This window comes from Notechis scutatus, unplaced genomic scaffold (genome assembly GCF_049901735.1).
Source record: "Notechis scutatus isolate UNSWTSFEM ecotype Mainland unplaced genomic scaffold, rNotScu1.2 NSCUSCF26, whole genome shotgun sequence".
Classification (NCBI taxonomy): domain Eukaryota; kingdom Metazoa; phylum Chordata; class Lepidosauria; order Squamata; family Elapidae; genus Notechis; species Notechis scutatus.
In genome coordinates, this window is record NW_028263150.1 from 42,362 (window position 1) to 49,721 (window position 7,360).

General features: G+C 36.8%; 1 pseudogene; it reads left to right on the forward strand.

Annotated features, from left to right (window-relative positions):
* The first annotated feature begins 632 nt into the window (after window positions 1–632).
* LOC113428717 (vomeronasal type-2 receptor 26-like) lies at window positions 633–3,828 on the forward strand (annotated as a pseudogene).
* The last annotated feature ends 3,532 nt before the right edge of the window (window positions 3,829–7,360 follow it).

A 7,360-nucleotide genomic window follows, 5' to 3' on the forward strand; every position in this document is an offset into this window, starting at 1 on the left:
TACTATTGTATACTATTAAAGAACTGTAATGATATACAAGAATAACTTTGAGGAAAGGGAGAAGATAACCTGCCCAGGAAGTGATCAGATAAAGTAGGGGATCCTGTAGCTGCATAAGAGCCAGCAAAACAAACTCAGAAAGGATCCTCTCTAAATTTTCAGGCTGGAAAATGAATTGGTTAGCTGGGGAACTTTCATCTTGGAAAAATGCATGCTTTCTGGTAATCAACCTGTTGTTTTCAAGGAGTTTATGAACTTTTTGCTGTTGTACAATTTATTTGATACCTGCTGTAGAATGCTCCCTATAAATTGATCAAATGTGTCTATTACATTTTCTCAATACAATTTTTTCAATATACGATTGACAAATTTTGCTGAACTTTTCTCATTTGCTTATGAACTTAGTGGTAACACCTGTGGTCCTAATTAAGCATATTGGCACATTAAAAAAGAACTTTAGAAGAAAAAAGGAATATGTGAAAATACCAGGTGGGAGAACAAACCAAGGTTTCTGCTTTTACAATTCCTGGATGTTTCCATTCTAGTTCCATCCCTTTCTGGAGAGGAATGAGTTCTACAATCTTTCCCGCTGGAATCTTTACATGGACCATAATGGGGAAATAGCTGCAGATATGGACATCGAGTTCATGGTGATTTCGCCTGATGGGGATTTGATCAAAAGGAAACTGGGGACTATTGAAAGACAGAGAGTTATTATTAATGAAATTTCTCTTCCATGGATAAATATGATCAACAAGGTAGGTCTAATATTGTTGTGTCTTCTCTTTTTTCATTTTTGTAAATATTCTCACTCATTTCAATTCTAGTTAATTCTAGTCACCATGGCAGATGACTTGGAGTTGAATGTACAAAAGAGAAAACTTAACATTTTGTTAGATGGATTCTGGGGACTTCAGTACTATCCACAAAAGTGTCCTTCAGATGCCATGATAAGGAATATTCTTTTAAATTGATTCAGTCATGTCCAATATTGGATGCTGGGTAATTATTCTTTAGGATGGGGCCATGGATCAGGCTGGTGAGAAATATTCAAGTGCTGGCAGTTGCTAATACTGTAGCCTTAGGTTCTTTTAACCAGCATCTGAATTAAGGTTTGCACTGAATCAGTTGAAATACAGTCATGACTGGTTAGAGGTCCTGTTGGTTCATGTGAGAAATAAGCCTCACTTTATCCAGATTGAGGAATATCTCTCTTGAAAAATCACTGGTGTTCTATAATCTTTTTAAGCATCCCAAACCTGGCCAGAGTTATCCATATCTTCTCTTTCACCCCACTGGGATAAGCAATAAGCCTTCTGCTATTCTGAAGAAGCTTCAAAGATGTTCATGATTCACATGGGAGAATTTGAAATGAAATGCTACTTAGATTTGGGGTTTGGCTTGTAAGAAGGCACTTCAGCTGAAAGATCAAGTTGGGACACCCACTTATATGGAAAGACACATCTACATTTCTTATTAGTTAAATATGAATCCTCCATTTTGCACCAAGGGACTTAATGTAGCTAGCAATTTTTATCTTTATTTAAATTTAATGCAAGATCAACATACTGTTCTTTTAAATCATAGTTTTGTCCAGAATGGACAAAATTCCATCCTCACAGTCTTTCTTAAGTAGAAAAGTCCTTTATTTTAATGTTAGATGCCAAAAGCAAAACAGAGTGAGTAAATGAACAATCTGCCTGTATTTATCTCTCCATTCCAAATCTGTTTGGAATGAGTCAATGATTTCATATTTATCTAAGTGAAGCCCAGAATCTATTTGGCTAATGTTAATGTCTGCATCCATTTTCATGCATGCTTCATTCCAATATATATTCTTCCGCATTTCTTCTTTTTCTGCTTAGTCTCTGCCTCAGTCCCAATGTGTGGAAAGTTGTCATCCTGGATTTGTCAAGCGGAAGCGAGAAGGAGAGTCTGCTTGCTGCTATGACTGTATTCCTTGTCCTGCAGGGACCATTTCCATTCATGAAGGTGGGGAAACCAAGGGAATAGACAGGACTTGTGAAAGTGGATTCATCTGAAATACGGTCTTACAAATACAAGTCAAAAGACAGATTGAAACTCATCCTTTTTGTTTTTGCTAGCATTTCAGCAATTCGATTTTCACAGACTCAGGGTTGACTCAGCCTTCCATCCTTCTGAGGTCAGTAAATTGAGGACTCAGATTGATGGGGACAATTGGCTGACTCTAAACTGCTTAGAGATGGCTGTAAAAACAATGTGAAATGGTTTATAACTCTAAGTGCTATTGCTATTATCTTCAAATTGCACAATTTCTTATTTAGAGGGAGGGATAGCAGAAAAACCTTGAGGGAAGGCCGAGGAAGAGGTAGGTGGTGTAGCAGATTGGACAAGCTTCTCTACTGCCAGAAAAAATCTCTTCTGTTTCTAGTTTGGATTCCAGATTATTTGCAGAAATAACTTTTTTTTCTAGCTAATTCAATTTCAAAAGACAGCCATCCCACATCAAATATATTAAGAAGAGCCAAATCTCAGGACCCAGGAAATGTATTTAGAAAGATTAATTGATTCATGATCTTCCTCTAACAATATAGGTTCGGCAAATGACAGAAGAAATCATTCAGGTTCCAGGACTTCTTCTAATTTCAAAAACTATAAAAATATCACTTTTTTTTTTAACAGAAAATCTTATTCTTACCTTCTTTGTGTATAGATTTTAAGCAATACTTTTCAGAAAATGCTGCTGGTAACACATTTTGTTGCAAGAAGTTATTTCTTGAAATGTGAAAGTACGGAATATGTTTTTAAATGTTGCTTTTTGTTTTACTCAGACACAGAAAAATGCAACAAGTGTCCTGATGAAAAATATCCAAATGAGGACAGAATCCAATGTATCCCCAAAAGAATAACCTTCCTGTCCTATGAAGAACATCTCAGCATCCTCCTCATCTCCATTGCCATTCTCCTGTTCCTAACCACAGGACTTGTTTTAATCATATTCCTTAAATACCTAGAAACTCCCATTGTGAAAGCCAACAACCGAGACCTTTCTTACATTCTCCTGGTCTCCCTCCTATTTTGCTTCTTGTCTCCTTTTCTCTTCATTGGTCAACCAAGGAAAGCCACTTGCCTTCTCCGACAAACAGTTTTCAGCATCGTCTTCTCAGTTGCCGTTTCTTCTCTCTTGGCCAAAACCATCACAGTGGTGCTGGCCTTCCTGGCCACAAAACCAGGAAACCGAGTGAAGAGATGGTTGGGGAAGAGCTTGGCCAACTGCATCATCCTTTCTTGTTCTAATGTCCAAATTATGATCTGCTCCATCTGGTTGGGAATTTCTCCCCCATTCTGTGACTTGGACTTCCATTCCCAGCCTGGAGAGATCATCCTGCAATGCAATGAAGGCTCTGTTTTCATGTTCTACATCACCCTCAGCTACATGGGCTTCCTGGCTGCCATCTGCTTCACAGTGGCTTTCCTGGCCCGGAATCTCCTGGAGCCTTCAATGAAGCCAAGCTGATCACCTTCAGCATGCTGGTCTTCTGCAATGTGTGGGTCTCCTTCCTGCCCACCTACCTGAGCACCAAGGGGAAATACATGGTGGCTGTGCAGGTCTTCTCCATCCTGGCCTCCAGTGCTGGTCTGCTGGTCTGCATCTTCCTCCCCAAGTGCTACATCATCATTCTGAGGCCAGACTTGAATACAAAGGAGCATCTTACGACCAGAAGAAATGTATAGATGTGAGTTAGAGGAATTTCCACTCTCAACATATTCCAGCAGACCAAGCATAGAAATTGTTTCAAGGTGTCCCATGACATCGCTGGGGCGATGATTTTGAGCTGATATAACAAAGTGCAATTGGAAAATAGCGTCCTCCATCCTTGTCCAGTATAATTGCAAGGTGTGTATAGTCTGGATTAGCCATCAAGTCAAATTATGTAGAAATAAAATAAAAGAAGAGCTGAAATACAGCCAAATAAGAGTCTTACAAAACAATTCCTGAAGAATTGAGAGTATCCACATTTAAATGTCCAAGGTTCCATCTGTTGCTTCTTGTCCTGCCTTTCGATGCTTTGGAGAATAGGTTGACTCTCTCTTCTTTTTGGCAGCCCTCAAATATTGAAATACTACTATCATGTCACCCCTAGTCCTTGTTTTCATTAAAAAAGATGTTTAATGAAATTCCAGCAACCATTCTTTATTTGTTTTACCTTCACTCCCTAATCATCATTGTTGCTCTTTTCTGCCCTCTTTCTAGAGTCTCAACATCTTTTTACATTGCGGCAACCAAACCTGGTTTCATTATTCCAAGTGTGGTCTTAGCAAGGCACTGAGATATAAAGATGGGTCCTGGCCTTATTCAGAAGACCTGTTTTTAACTTTTGGAAATGGAAGTTTGCAAATTCAAAGAAATTATCACATAGTTTCTCAAGTTTAGCAGATTTTTGGGGGTTGTGTATCTCTTCCTTCTTGGCTTTATCATGGCTGTGTTTTTCTAGCAGCCAAGAAATTCTCAGTGTTCCTCATTCCTTCTTAGAATGAGATGAACATGTAGCATTTAAGGACTGTGTTAAAATTTGCCCCTTTAAACAATCTGGAGAAAGTCTGTTTTTGCTGATGCACCTGCAGAAACATGTAGCAATATTGTCAAGTTTTCTAGTGTCTTCTGTTATTAAGTTGTTTTGGAGAGAAACTGTTAGTAATATACATGTGTTGATTTTTTTCAAACCATGTATGTCATTAACTAGTTTTCAAAGATTGATGTTATTTTTTTATTTTTAATGCTAATTGTTTATTTTTTAAATTTGTTTTCCTTCTCTGTGTTCTCCTTTAAATGATGTATTTTGTTGACACCTGATCTAAATATAGCTGAGGTAATGTTTAATTTACAACTTTGCACAGAACAGTTGATTGAATTCAATTCCTGCAGGCCTCTTTCACTTCTGTGGCTCTAGTTATAATCTTCTTTCCTTTATTGCATTCCTGGACTTTTTCTTAAACAGCATCCATTTTTGGGTGCATGGGTTGACAATTGTTTAAGAAAATAGGTAGGGAAAAAGCAATAAACTTTAAGAAATGTTAAATAATCTAAACTGTCAAAAAATATCAACAAATACCTTCCAATATTCTTCACAGACATTATAAGTACAATTATATTTTAACCTCTTTTCCTAAAGTTACATTGAGACTCTTTTATCTACAGCTTCCTCTCTATGAAAACCATAAATCACAACTTCATTTTTAGCCAAAAAATCCATAATGTGTTTCAAGTCATCAAAACATGTAAATGTTGCCCTTTCTCTGTTCAAAGTAATCACTTTGTCCATCTCAGAAAGTCCTGTCAATTTCCCAAGACATTCCTCCCAGATGGGTAGTTCTGAATGTTTCCTTGTGCATTGAATAATCTCACTACCATAATCACATATTAAAACAAAGTTCCATGGCATTTTCCTAACTGATCATCCATCAATCCTGGACTTCCGGTTGCAAGGCTTCGGCGGCGGCAGGAATCTGCGTCTCCGCGGGTCCCTGCTGCGCTCGCCGCTGAGGTACCCCCGATCCAATTGGATTTGGGGGTTGTCGCTGCCCCGAAGAGGCAGCGGAAGACAGAGAAGATCCGGGCAGGGGTCTGGGGATATCGCACCCCCTTTCCCCAGCCAGCTAGACTTCTTTTTCCTGAGGTGGTGGAGCGGCTGTCAGAGATGGCAGCCACATAGGAATCTTCAACCGGATAAGAGTTGTGCAGGAGGAAGAATCAGAAGGAGAAGTTTTCTTGGCTGAACCGGGACATTAAGATACTTTTAAACACCCTGGAAACCTGACTTTTGGATTGATACATTTGTTTCCAAAAGAACTTGTAAAAACGATGAAAGTGCTGAAAGGAAAGTTCACTCCCCTTCCTTACGGAGAAAGCAAATGAGCACTGAAAAACCTGCTGCTTTAAGGTAAAAACAAGCTCTTTGTTATAAGTGGGAAGGAGAGGACTAAAAAAAAAATCTTTTAAAACTGGTTGGAGGAGATGCTTTGAAGATTATAAGACCAACAACTAATTGTAATATGGCTTTAAAATATATTTGGGATTTTGCCCCAGGAGGAAAAGTTGCAAAGAGAAGAAGAGGAAATAATTTCTGGCTGTTTGGATTGTTTGATAACTTTGACATTTGCAAATTACCTTAAGACTAAAAACATCTGGGTTGTTCTTAAAAATTTACAATGGCACTATCTCTGGATCAACTAAAAATGGAATATGAAAAATTAAAAGAAAGAGAACCAAATGGCAAGAATTCATTGGGAGCTGTTTTCCACTTTTTAGAAATGGCGGTTTCTACGTACCAGCAAATACTTGATGAAGAAGGAGAAGGAGAAGAAAAGGAAGCCATTTTTAATGGACAAAAAAATTTGATTAAGAAAGAAAATAGGAAGAGAGGAAGGAAAAATGAGAATTTAAGATTTAATAAAACAACCAAGAAAAAGAAAAATAAGGTGAAAAAAAGGTACAATGTTAGAAAGCAATTGAAAAGAGAATTACAACAGAGAGGGGAAGCTAAAAGGTGGAGGTTAGGAGGAGGGAGGGGCCAAAAAGATCAGACTGGAGAAGAAAGGGAGGGAAAAAGGGGAAAAAAGCCACGGTCTGGAACAAGATATTTTTTTTAGAGATAAAGGATAAAGGATGTATAATTTAAGAAAGATTCTGCAAGAGTACATAAGATAGTATTGTAGTATTTGCATTTGAAATAGTCCATTGGAATATTATAAAATTTAACAAAATATTAAAATATTAAAATGTTTTATAATGATAGATTTCAATATTTAATAAAATATCAAAGAGAATGTGTAAAATGATTAATGTTTAGTTATACTATTAATAGAATTAGAATTAGAATGGAAATTATATATTTAATTATATTATAAGTTTATTATTCTTTTTCTTTTCAAAATGCAACATGTAGAATGTACTAAGCAGAATCAGGATAGAAATTATGTATTATTTTAAGTGTTACTTTAGGGAAAGGCGTCACACCTTAAAAGTGATTACAGGGGAAATTCTTTTGCTAAAGAGAAGAGATAAATAGAAGATTGGAAAAGAACAGACAAAAGATACAAACATAATGATTCTGAAATAAGATGAAATAAACAAAATATAACTAAGAGAGTGAAAAGAAGGGAGAAGTTATATAGAAAATATAGAATGGTTAATAAGATATGAATGGTATATAAGGTGAGCACGAACTTGATTTAGGTCTGTCAAAAAAGATGTAACCCGGGGCTAAGCCACTTTTCAAAAGAAGTTTTATGTTTTATGTTTTGTGTTTTGGTTAGCTATGTTTTGATTGTGAATTAATAAGACCTTGGAGGAATAAAACTAAAGGGAGAGAAATTT